Raw genomic sequence first — 12,769 nt, forward strand, 5'->3', positions numbered from 1 at the left:
GAAAGTGTTGTCTTTTGCCTCCCTGGATGGCATGAAGCCCACCAGATTTGGGTGAATGATGGATAGCAGGGAAGGAAGCATGCTATGGGAAATGATTTTAGTGCAGATCTTTAGTTTAGTTTAGGCCGGTAGTTTACACAAACGGCAGGGGCCTTGTCGTCCTTGGGAATTACTGATATAAGTCCCCTTTAAGGAGTTAGCAGAAAGGTTGTCTCCTTTCAAGAGAGAGTTAAAGTGGTTGTAAACCCTTACAAACCACTTTGACCTACAGGTAAGCCTAGATTAAGGCTTACCTGTAGGTCCAAGCAATATCTCCTAAACCTATATGGTTTAGGAGATATTTGCCCAAAAACGGGCACCGCTGTCTACGGCGCATGCGCCGTAGACAGCGGCGCGCAGGCGCACTGAGCGCGGCATTTCCAAGAATGGAGCTGCCGCGCGTGTCGACTCCCGTGCGCATGCGCAGGAGTGACGTCATCGCGGCTTCGCCGAATGACAGCGGCGGAGCTGCGAGACACCACCAGCAAGATGGATGCGGCGGACTACAGGGGACAGCGGCAACTTCGCTGGCTCCTGTGTCAGGTAAGTGACACATAATGGGCTTCTATGCGATGCATAGTAGTCCATTATGCTTTGCCTTTGCAGGGAATGAAAGAGGAAGTAAACCCATCAGGGTTTACTTCCTCTTTAAATGCAACATCTGCCTAGCAGCACTAGGATCATTGGTTCGAATACCAACCATGACACTACCTGCCAGAAGTTTGCAGGTTCTCCCTGTGCCTGCGTGGGTTTCCTCTGTGTACTCCAAAGGCATGCTGGTAGGTTAATTGGCTCCTGTCTAAATTGGCCCCAGTATATGAATGTATGAATGTGAGTTAGGAACCTTAGATTGTAAGTTTCTTGAGGACAGGGACTGATGTGAATGCACAATATATATGTAAAGAGCTGCATAAATTGCTATACAATACCTATAATAAATAAATAAATTAACTAATATAAATCTGCGAGCCAAGAGATGTGCAAAAGTATTATAGCATCTACTAGTAAGGTCATCTGGGTCTGGCGCTTTGTTGTGTTTCAATGATTTAAGAGCAAAAAATGAATCAGCTGTCTAGGGTTTTGGCATCTTACGAAAGGGGTGAAAGGAAGTTCTAATTAGGTCAATTAATCCTGTATTTTTTGGAACTTCAAGTGTATGGCCCATAGGTCTAGTCAGTTGTGAGAGACTGTAAAAGTTCTATTAAATTTTTTTAAAAGGTGCTGCAATATCTGCAGAGGAGAACACCTGTTTTCCATCCCCCTTGTTGCGCATTTATGGGCACCGCATTGAGCTGTTGGGGAGACGTCAGAGGTTTCAGACGCAAAGTACTGGGAAAGAGTGGCTAAGAGAGCCCTCTGGTACTGGAGATTTGTTGAATTTTTAATACCAGCCTTTGGAAGACTGGACACCCTAACTTTACTTCTAGGGTACATGGGGTATGATCTGACATTGTAAAGAGTCCTTTTGAGGTTTTAATTGCTTGAGGCCGGAGAGCTTTCAATATTAAGAGCAAAAAATTAATCGGCTGTTTAGGGTTTTGGCATCTTACGAAAGGGGTGATAGGAAGTCCTAATTAGGTCAAATAATCCTGTATTTTTTGGAACTTCAAGTGTATGGCCCATAGGTCTAGTCAGTTGTGAGAGACTGTAAAAGTTCTATTACATTTTTTTAAAAGGCGCTGCAATATCTGCAGAGGCGAACACCTGTTTTCCATTCCCTGCATCAATATGAGATTTTCAGAGAGGGTTTCCTTAGGGAACTGACCAGAATTTTGCCAGGTTTATTTCCGTATTCATAGTAAGTGCATCTGATTTTGACTAGTTGAACTTTGGTATTAGGCTGGGTTCACACCGCTGCGGGTGGGAGACCCGGATGTGATTCGCACCGCACTGCAGTGCAAATCACATCCGATCTCTGTAGCGATGCGAGTTCAGCCATACAGATAGTATGGCTGAATTCGCATCGCACCCGCCGCAAACTCGCACGGGACCCTTTTTTTGGTCCGCAGCAGAATCGGATCGCATGGGTGTTCACACCATGCGATCCGATTCCTGTCCGAGTTTGCAGATCGCACTGCGATATGCGGACTGATCTGGGGGTGTCATTAAGATTTCATTGACACTCCCAGCAGTCCGCATAGGGCAGTGTGAACTGCCGGCGGGAGGCATGCGATGCGGGAAAACGCCGCAGATTCGCGGCGTTCCCGCATCGCCACGGTGTGAACCTAGCCTTATGTAGTAGCAGAAATAAAAGTTTTGAGTTTTAAACTCTGTTGATGCAGATGAGGATATAGATTTTTTATGAAAATATTCTAAATGGTGAATGTGTTCTATCAAGGATGTTGAGACAATCTAACTTTTTTCAATTCAGAGGCCTTTTGAATCAGGATCCCTCTTGTTGCGCATTTATGGGCACCGCATTGAGCTGTTGGGGAGACGGCAGAGATGTCAGACGCAAAGTACTGGGAAAGAGTGGCTAAGGGAGCCCTCTGGTACTGGAGATTTGTTGAATTTTTTAATACCAGCCTTTGGAAGACTGGACTCCCTAAATTTACCTCTAGGGTACATGGGGTATATTCTGACATTGTAAAGAGTCCTTTTGGGGTTTTCATTGCTTGAGGCCGGAGAGCTTTCAATATTAATATATAGTCTATCCTCAAGCATGTGCAGAGTAAAATGTGCCTCTCTCACATATCCACCAAGCAAAGAGACTGCGGAGCCTTCTTGACCCAGCAGATCTACAGGTAAAATAGATGAGTAGAGGATTTACATGTGTCTAAAAAAGGATCAAAAAAGGGGGGGAGGGACTTTAAATGAGGCGTGTATAACACATGCCTCCATCCCTAATTCAAGTGAAAACTGGAAAGGTTGGGACTTTAACCACTTTAGGACCACCGCATGTAATTATACGTCGGCACAATGGCACGGACAGGCACAAGCATGTACCCGTAGGTGCCTGCCTTCCAGCGGGTGGGGGGTCCAATCGGACCCCCTCCCGCCGGCTGCGGCTGTCCGTTTCGCTTCAGGAGCGATCCGGGATGAGGGGATGGCCATTGGTTTCTGGCCATCCCCTCTCGATCGCTTCTGGCAAATGAGAAGCTTACCCTGTCTGTGTAGTGTAAACACAGGCTGGAGGAAGTGATGTCACTCTCCTCGGGGCGGTCTTTTTGACCGGATGGCGAGGAGAGAAGACATCCTAGTAAGTGCACCAACACTACACTGACATGTAGGTACACATAGGTACACTTTAACCCCCAGTCACCCCTTGATCACCCCCTGATCACCCCCCCCCCCCAGTCACAGTGTCACTGATTGCAGTGATCATTTATTTACTGATCACTGCATTTAGTGTCATTTGTAACTGTAAAAACTGTTAGGGCAGTTAGTGTTAGGTCCAGGGTAGCCCCCAACCCCCCCCAATAAAGGTTTAACCCCCTGTTTGCCCCCCAGGTAACCCTTTCACCCCCTTTTGCCAGTGTCATTAAGCAATCGTTTTTCCCGTCGCTGCATTAGTGTCACTGGTGCCGCTAGGTAGCTAGTTATTTTTTAGGTTCACCGCCAGGTTTTTATAGCATTAGGTACCCCCATATACTACCTAATAAAGGTTTTAACCCCCTGATTGCCCCTAGAGTTAACCCTTTCACAAACGATCACCGTATAAGTGTCACTAGTGATGCTGGTTAGCCAGTTAGTTATTTAGGTTCCCCGTCAGGTTTTTATATAGCGTCAGGGACCCCCATATACTACCTAATAAAGGCTTTAACCCCCTGATTGCCCCTAGTTAACCCTTTCACCAGTGATCACCGTATAAGTGTTACGGGTGATGCTGGTTAGTTAGTTTGCTTTTTATAGCATCAGGGCACCCACCATTTATTACCCAATAAAGGTTTAACCCCCTGATCACCCGGCGGGTGATATCAATTAGGTTTTAGGGTCAGATAGGGTCTGCGTCGCCCCAGGCAGCGCTAGGTTAGTGCCAGTACCGCTAACACCCACGCGCAAAGCATACACCTCCCGTAGTGGTATTGTATCTGAACAGATCAATATCTGTTCTGATCAGATCTATACTAGCGTCCCCAGCAGTTTAGGGTTCCAAAAAAATGCATTGTTAGCGGGATCAGCCCACATACCTGCTAGCAGCTGCGTTTTTCCCCTCCGCCCAGCCCACCCAAGTGCAGTATCGATCGATCACTGTCACTTACAAAACACTAAACACATAACTGCAGCGTTCGCAGAGTCAGGTCTGATCCCTGCGATCGCTAACAGTTTTTTTTGGTAGCATTTTATATATAAATCCTGAAGGCGGTGCTTGGTTTTCGGGGTCCCGTACATGGCTAGGCTCCCAAAAAGTCCCCCACATGTGGTATCCCCGCACACATGAGAAGTAGCAGAATGTATTTTGGGGTATAATTTCACATATGCCCATAGCATATGTGAGCAATATATCATTTAGTGACACCTTTGTGTAAAAGAAAAAAAGTTTGTAATATTCCTGCAACTTGTGGCAAAATATAAAATATTCCATGGGCTCAACATGCCTCTCAGTAAATAGCTTGGGTGTCTACTTTCCAAAATGGGGTCATTTGGGGGGGTTTTGTGTTATTTTGGCATTTTATGGCCTTCAAAACTGTGATAGGTAGTGAGGAGTGAAATCAAAAATTTGCACCCTTAGAAATCCTGAAGGCAGTGATTGGTTTTTGGGGTGCCGTACGTGGCTAGGCTCCCAAAAAGTCCCACATATGTGGTATCCCTGTACTCAGGAGAAGCAGCAGAATATATTTTGGGGTGCAATTCCACTTATAACTATGGCATGTGTGAGCAATATATCATTTAGTGACAACTTTTTGTAAACTTTTTTTTTTGTCATTATTCAATCACTTGGGACAAAAAAAATGTTCAATGGGCTCAACATGCCTCTCAGCAATTTCCTTGGGGTTTCTACTTTCCAAAATGGGGTCATTTGGGGGGGTTTTGTACTGCCCTGCTATTTTAGCACCTCAAGAAATGAGCTGTGTAAATTCCAGAAAATGTACTCTAGTTTGTAGACGCTATAACTTTTGCGCAAACCAATAAATATATACGCTTATTGACATTTTTTTTACTAAAGACATGTGGATGAATACATTTTGGCCTAAATGTATGACAAAAATTTTGTTTATTTGATTTTTCTTTATATATATATATTTATATTGTAAAAAAATAAAAATCGCAGAGGCAATAAAATACCATCAAAAGAAAGCTCTATTTGTGGGAAGAAAAGGACGCAAATTTAGTTTGGGTATAACATTGCATGACCGCGCAATTACCAGTTAAAACAGTGCAGTGCAAAAGTGTAAAAAGACCTCTGGTCCTTAGGCTGACAATTGGTCCGAGGGCTTAAGTGGTTAAAATGAGACCATGGACATTGTGGAGGTGATTTAGATAAAAATACATATTTATTAATCATAATGGAATGCATGACAACAATCAAATCAAAGACAGAAACCACATGTAAGAAAGACATTGTAATAAATATTATTTCATAAGTATTTACACCAACATATGTATGTATATATATAATACTAACATCAAAGGTACATCACATATATAATGACCTTCTGTCACATAGTGGTCTTCATTTATAGATTGTACATTTAAAAATTTCATATATATATATATATATATATATATATATATGTGTGTGTATATATATATATATATATATATATATATATATATATATACGTATCACATAATTGCAGCACTTGCAAAGGGGAAAAAAAAAACAGGATCAAGGGTAAGATTAATTTCCCCTCCCATAATTAAGGACCATTGTCCGAAGGCTTGAAGTGAAGTTAGGCACCCTTCAAAAAAACTGAAGTTGTGCTTGATTCAGGATTTTTTGAAGGCCAAGGTTACCTTTTGACCATTCAGCTTTCCTGTAAGAAACAGAAAACATACATTGATATAAACTTGTTGTAAGAGCAATTTTCATCCTACTGTCCTGGAAATCTGGACCTTTACCACCTTAGATTTAGAATGAGTGCTGTGGGATGCGATGGGGAAATTGGAGAATTTAGGTAACCTATCCATTTGAAAATTGAACTCTTGTCTAAAAACCATGCGTCCTGACTGGACACCAGAGTTCGTTAGGTACTGTGGACCATTTTTTCTCTGATATTAAGTGATACAAATTTGCAGATATTCATAATGTAGACTGTAAAGTGGACTAGGGAGTCGGCTGAATTGTATGTATATATCAGACACTATAAAGATGGAGTGACACCCCAGCACCATTCAGTGAAAAGGGAAGGTAAGGGTAAGGTAGAGTGGGCTTACTAAGAAAGTAGAAAGGGAAAGAACAGAAGGGATAAGTGTGAAATAGGGTAAAGGGGATAACAACTCCATGGTACTTTTTATTTAGGATTTTCCCATCTGATAATCAACAGTATGCATGCCCAAGGAGGCATGCTCATTTCAGAAGTTTAGGGGTGGCATCATCATCCATGGGGGCCATCTTACACTGAACAGCCTAAGCGCTTAATTAGTAATCCCCTCCTTTTCCTGGCCAAGGAAAGGAGGCAAGATGAAAGGTCTGATCTTTTCAGGGTATGCCCCCTGACAGGGTCCTCCCTCCCCCTCCCAAGGGGGAATGAGCAGAGGGGGAACAACCCACAAGAAGGTGCAGGCATCATATTGTCCAAGCTCACCTTGCTTGCTGTCAGAGTTTAGGGAATGAAGTAGTCACAACTACTGAGTTACAGGACAGCTGTCCTGTGCCCTGGTATAGTTTTCCAGCCTAATTGTGGATAAGATTTTGTTTGTGTACAGTGTCGCATGACTGCGCAATTGTCCAGTTGTCCAAGCAGCGGAGTGCCGTATCGCAAAAAATGGCCTGGTTATTAAGGGGGCAAATCCTTCCGGGGCTGAAGTGGTTAAGATACCTCTATGAAACAAATAATTGCAAAGTTTTTGGGCAGACAATCCACACCAAGTATCCACTTGTCTTTACGTAAGAGAACCACAAGCTATAAGTTGGGAACTTGTAAACACACTGTTCTTTCTGTAGCTCTAGACTGTCTGGAGTGCTGATTTCTTTAATACCGGATATATGTGCCATGATACTGGGTAATAGTAATAGTAAATCATTTGTGCCCTGTTTTGTATATTGTTCTGTAACTTCAACTATTAAGCCTAGTACACAGGGGCTGAATGCGGGGTGACATTGACTGGTTCAATAAAAAGCATCCGACATTCGCCCCCTTTGTATGGTAGCCGGGCCAGCACTCTCAGCCAATGGCTGACCAGAATGTTTTGGCGGGTGGCCGTCCCCCTGTCAGAACGCAATAGCTCAGCGGGGTAAATCACTGTACTGATATCGGATTGTTAGTACATCAGCTCGGAACTGAGCAGTCCGTTTTTTTTTATTCAAACCAGCAGTTGAACCCTGATAGTGTGTACTAGGCTTTAGTTAAGATGTCATGCAATAAAAAACATGTTCAAATATATTGCATGGCAGTTATCTTTAAATTCTGTAAGCTGCCAGTCAGTGTAATGTAGTAGTTACAAGTACATATGTAATAGGTTTCTTGTAAGTGCCAAGAATACCGTTCCTGCTCAGTAGGGATGAGCCAAACCACCCCCGCTTCGGTTCACACCAGAACTTTCGAACGGACCCCAAATTCATACGAACTTTAGAACCCCATTGAAGTCTATGGGACTCGAACGTTCGAAATTAAAAGTGCTAATTTTAACGGCTAATGTGCAAGATGCTGTCCTAAAAAGGGTTTGGGGACCTGGCTCCTGCCCCAGGGGACATGGGTCAATGCCTAAAATATTTTTAAAAATGGCCGTTTTGGCGGGAGCACTGATTTTAATGACAAATAAAGTGAAAAAAAAAAAAAGTGAAATATTCCTTTAAATATCGTGCCTGGGGGGGGGGGTGTCTGTAGTATGCCTGTGAAGTGCCACGTGTTTCCCGTGTTTAGAACAGTCCCTGCACAAAATGACATTTAACGGAAATAACATAATTTAAAACTGCTTGCGGTTTTAATGTTATATCTGGTTCCTGCAATATGGTTGAAAATCATTGAGAAAAATGGCATGGGTAGCCCTCCCTGCCCATTACCAGCCCCTTTGGGTCTTGTACGCATATTAAGGGGAACCCCGTATCCATATTAAAAAAAGGAAATGCGTGTGGCCCCCAGGCACTATATACTCAGAACATCAGTATACAGGCGGTGCAAACAAGACAGGGACTGTGTAGGTTTGTTGTGTTAAGTTGAATCTGTTTGTAATTTTCAACTGGTACATTTTTAAAGTGTAGCTCCAGTCAAAAAAACTATTTTTAAGCTTTTTGGAAAACATAGGGAAGGGTTATCACCCCTGTATAATTTGTTTTGTCGTCCATCTTTTTTCATCTCACTGGTGCTGGTGACACGACACTGCAACCTCTCCCATATACTCTAGTTTTAGTGCAGGAATTAGCCCTGCTGCAAAGCATTGCATCAAAAATTTTAATTATACGCCCCTGTTAAACAGGGGCAGAAAAATTGGGCCTTAGGCACTGGTGCTGGTGCCACGACACTGCAACCTCTCCCATATACTCTAGTTTTAGTGCAGGAATTAGCCCTGCTGCAAAGCATTGCATCAAAAATTGTAATTAAACGCCCCTGTTAAACAGGGGCAGAAAAATTGGGCTGATGGCATCACCCAGAACCAGAAATGTTCTTCCAACATATCAGCGGAGGAGGAAGAGGATAGACAATCAACATACCAGGACAGTCACCCAGCATCAGCATAGGCAGTCTTGAAGGGATGTGATATTGAAAAAAAAATTATTCGGATACATCAGCTTCAGGTGCTTGGTAGCTGTGGGTGATCCAAGACTGATTCATCTTGATGAAGGTCTGTCGATCAACTGATTCGTTGGACAGGCGCACCCTGTGATCGGTAACAAAGCCACAAGCAGCACTGAAGGTGCGTTCTGAAAGAACTCTGGATGCAGGACAGGCCAGTAGCTCAATTGCATACTGTGCAAGCTCTGGCCAGTGATCCATCCTCAAGACCCAGTAAGCCAGAAGATTTTCGGGGGGAAAGGTGTCCAAGTCTGACCTTGCCCTTAGGTATTCCTGCACCATGTAAATCAGACGCTGGCGATGGTTGCTGGAATCGATCATACCTGGGGGCTGCGGACTAAAAAATTGTCTGAAAGCATCGGTCAGACGGCCACCTTCTCCACCACTCCTTCTGACCGATGCCTCAGCAACACGTTGTCCAGGACCAGGAGTTTGTAACCTCCCAGTCTCTGGGAATGCGTTGCACAGACCTTTCTGCAAGGCCTCCCAGAGATGTCTCATCCTCTGCTCCCTCTGCGATGGCAAGATAAGGTCGGCAACCTTACCCTTGTACCGTGGATCAAGGAGAGTGGCCAGCCAGTAATGGTCCCTCTCCTTGATCCGAAGAATACGAGGATCCTTTCGCAGGCTTTGCAGGATCAGGGAGGCTATGCAGCGTAGGTTAGCTGAGGCATTCGGTCCGGAGTCCTCTGGGTCACTAAGGACAACATGATCCGCAGCTACCTCCTCCCAGCCACGTACAAGTCCACAGGTTTCTTGGGACTGTAAATCATCCCTACAAGACTGCTGCTGCTGATGCTGAGTGCCAGCCTCCACCATGCTGACACAATCATCCTCCTCCTCCTCCTCCTCCTCCTCATCCTCTTCCTGTGTGATGGGTGGCACAGCAGGAACACTGTCTGGATAGGGGGCCTTGAGAGGCAAGGAAGTCCTCCTCTTCCTGCCTCTGTTCTGCCTCAAGTGCCCTGTCCATTATTCCACGCAGTGTATGTTCCAAGAGGTGGACAAGAGGTACAGTGTCACTGATGCATGCACTGTCACTGCTCACCATCCTTGTGGCCTCCTCAAACGGTGACAGGACAGTGCATGCATCCCTGATCATGCCCCACTGGCGTGGTGAGAAAAAACCGAGCTCCCCTGACCCAGTCCTGGTGCCGTACTCATTGATGGCCCTCTGCTGCGTGTGCAGCCGCTGCAGCATGGCCAACGTTGAATAAGAAAGGTAGTGGTGCGCTGTACACAGGGAAAGTATATCTATTGGTAAAAGCAGTATACAAAATCCACAATAGGGGGATATGCAGTAAACAATACAGGTATGAGTATGTCTATGCGACTAGTTTAAACAGCAACACTCATTTCTACTAATAGTCCACAACATAAATACATAAAGTAGTGAAAATTCATATAAAATCCAAAGTGCAGCGTGTTGCGAACGTTGAGTTCCACCTGGTGGGCATGTCACATATAAGGCGGTTCTTGGGCAGGTTCAACTCCTTTTGGAGCTCAGCCAGCCGAGCACAGGCATTAAATGATCGGCGGAAATGCACACAGACTTTCCTGGCCTGCTTCAGGACATCCTGTAAGCCCAGGTACCTGCCCAAGAACCGCTGCACCACCAGGTTAAGGACGTGAGCTACACAGGGCACATGGGTCAGTTGTCCCTGTCGGAGGGTGGAGAGGAGGTTGGTGCCATTGTCGCAAACCACCATTCCTGGCTTAAGCTGGCGTGGCGTCAACCACCTCTCGGCCTGCCCCTGCAGAGCTGACAAAACATCCGCCCCAGTGTGGCTCCTGTCCCCCAAACAAACCAGCGCAAGCATGGCATGGCATCGTTTTGCCTGCGTACTTGCGTAGCCCCTGGAACGCCTACGGAGCACCGCTGGTTCTGAGGACAGAGCACTGGAAGAGGCCATGGAGGAAGAAGAAGAGGAGGGGTGGAGGAGAGAGGTGTGTCACAACCAATAGTAGCATTTTGGAGGCGTGGTGGTGGAGCAACCTCCAACACTACTGCACCTTGTCCTGCATCCTTCCCAGCTGCCAGAAGAGTGACCCAATGGGCCGTGAAAGACAGGTAACGTCCCTGTCCATGCCTGCTGGACCATGAGTCAGCAGTAATATGCACCTTACCGCTGACCGCCCTGTCCAGCGAGGCAAGGACATTGCCTTCCACATGCCGGTAGAGAGCCGGAATCACCTTCCGTGAGAAAAAGTGGCGTTTGGGGACCTGCCACTGAGGAACCGCACATTGTCCAAACTCACGGAAGGGGGCTGAGTCTACCAACTGAAAAGGCAGCAGTTGAAGTGCTAGCAATTTAGCCAAGCTAGCATTCAACCGCTGGGCATGTGGATGGCTGGGAGTGAACTTCTTTCGCCGGTCCAGCAGCTGGGGCAGGGACATTTGCCTGCTATAATCGGACATGGGTGTACTGCTAGCAGAGTGCCCGGAAGTACTTGGCTGTGACACACCTAATTCTACACCTTCATTCCTCTCAGAGCAGGTTTCAGAGAGGACTGAAGGTCTAGTGGGGTTGGAGATCCCAGCTGATGAGGAGCAAGGAGAGGTCCGCTTTGTTCTTTGGTGTGGGTCTTTGAGGTACGCTTGCCAACGAGCTGCATGGCAGGTCAACATATGTCTGGTCAAGCATGTGGTGCCTAAGCGGCTGATGTTTTGGCCACGCGAGATACGCTTGAGACATATGTTGCAAATAGCAGCAGTGCGATCTGATGCACTCGTCTCAAAAAAGGCCCACACCAAAGAACTTTTAGAATAACACGCAGAGGCAGTGCCCTGCACAGGCGGAGCTCTGCGGTGTGATCAGGGGCGGATCCAGAGTCTAGTCTCGGGAGGGGCACTGCTATAAAATATGTTTTTTTGGGGGCAATTTATATGGGAAATGGCTGGTATTTGCGCTTCAATCATTACGGCACCATGGTTGTTATGGTGTCAGGATGATTGAAGCGCATTATTTCTATTAATACATTGTAATATAAAATTAAATGGTTCATCTCACCATAATGCAGAATCAGTGGGAGCCCTGAGGATGTCACTTGCCATGTCGCCTGCCACCAAATGTGGATTGTCACTTGCCACGTCACCTGCCACACATTGCGGATTGTCACTTGCCACGTCACCTGCCACACATTGCGGATTGTCACTTGCCACGTCACCTGCCACACATTGCGGATTGTCACTTGCCACGTCACCTGCCACACATTGCGGATTGTCACTTGCCACGTCGCCTGCCACCAGATGCGGATTGCCACGTAGCCTGCCACACATTGCGGATTGCCACTTGCCACGTCACCTGCCACACATTGCGGATTGTCACTTGCCACGTTGCCTGACACACATTGTGGATTGCCACTTGCCACGTCACCTGCCACACATTGGGGATTGTCACTTGCCACGTCACCTGCCACACATTGCGGATTGTCACTTTGGGGGCAATTTATATGGGAAATGGCTGGTATTTGCGCTTCAATCATTACGGCACCATGGTTGTTATGGTGTCAGGATGATTGAAGCGCATTATTTCTATTAATACATTGTAATATAAAATTAAATGGTTCATCTCACCATAATGCAGAATCAGTGGGAGCCCTGAGGATGTCACTTGCCATGTCGCCTGCCACCAAATGTGGATTGTCACTTGCCACGTCACCTGCCACACATTGCGGATTGTCACTTGCCACGTCACCTGCCACACATTGCGGATTGTCACTTGCCACGTCACCTGCCACACATTGCGGATTGTCACTTGCCACGTCGCCTGCCACCAGATGCGGATTGCCACGTAGCCTGCCACACATTGCGGATTGCCACTTGCCACGTCACCTGCCACACATTGCGGATTGTCACTTGCCACGTTGCCTGACACACATTGTGGATTGCC

The sequence above is a fragment of the Lithobates pipiens genome, unplaced genomic scaffold (assembly GCF_037356315.1).
Source record: "Lithobates pipiens isolate NorthernLeopardFrog02 unplaced genomic scaffold, aLitPip1_a1.2 Scaffold_8, whole genome shotgun sequence".
NCBI lineage: Eukaryota > Metazoa > Chordata > Amphibia > Anura > Ranidae > Lithobates > Lithobates pipiens.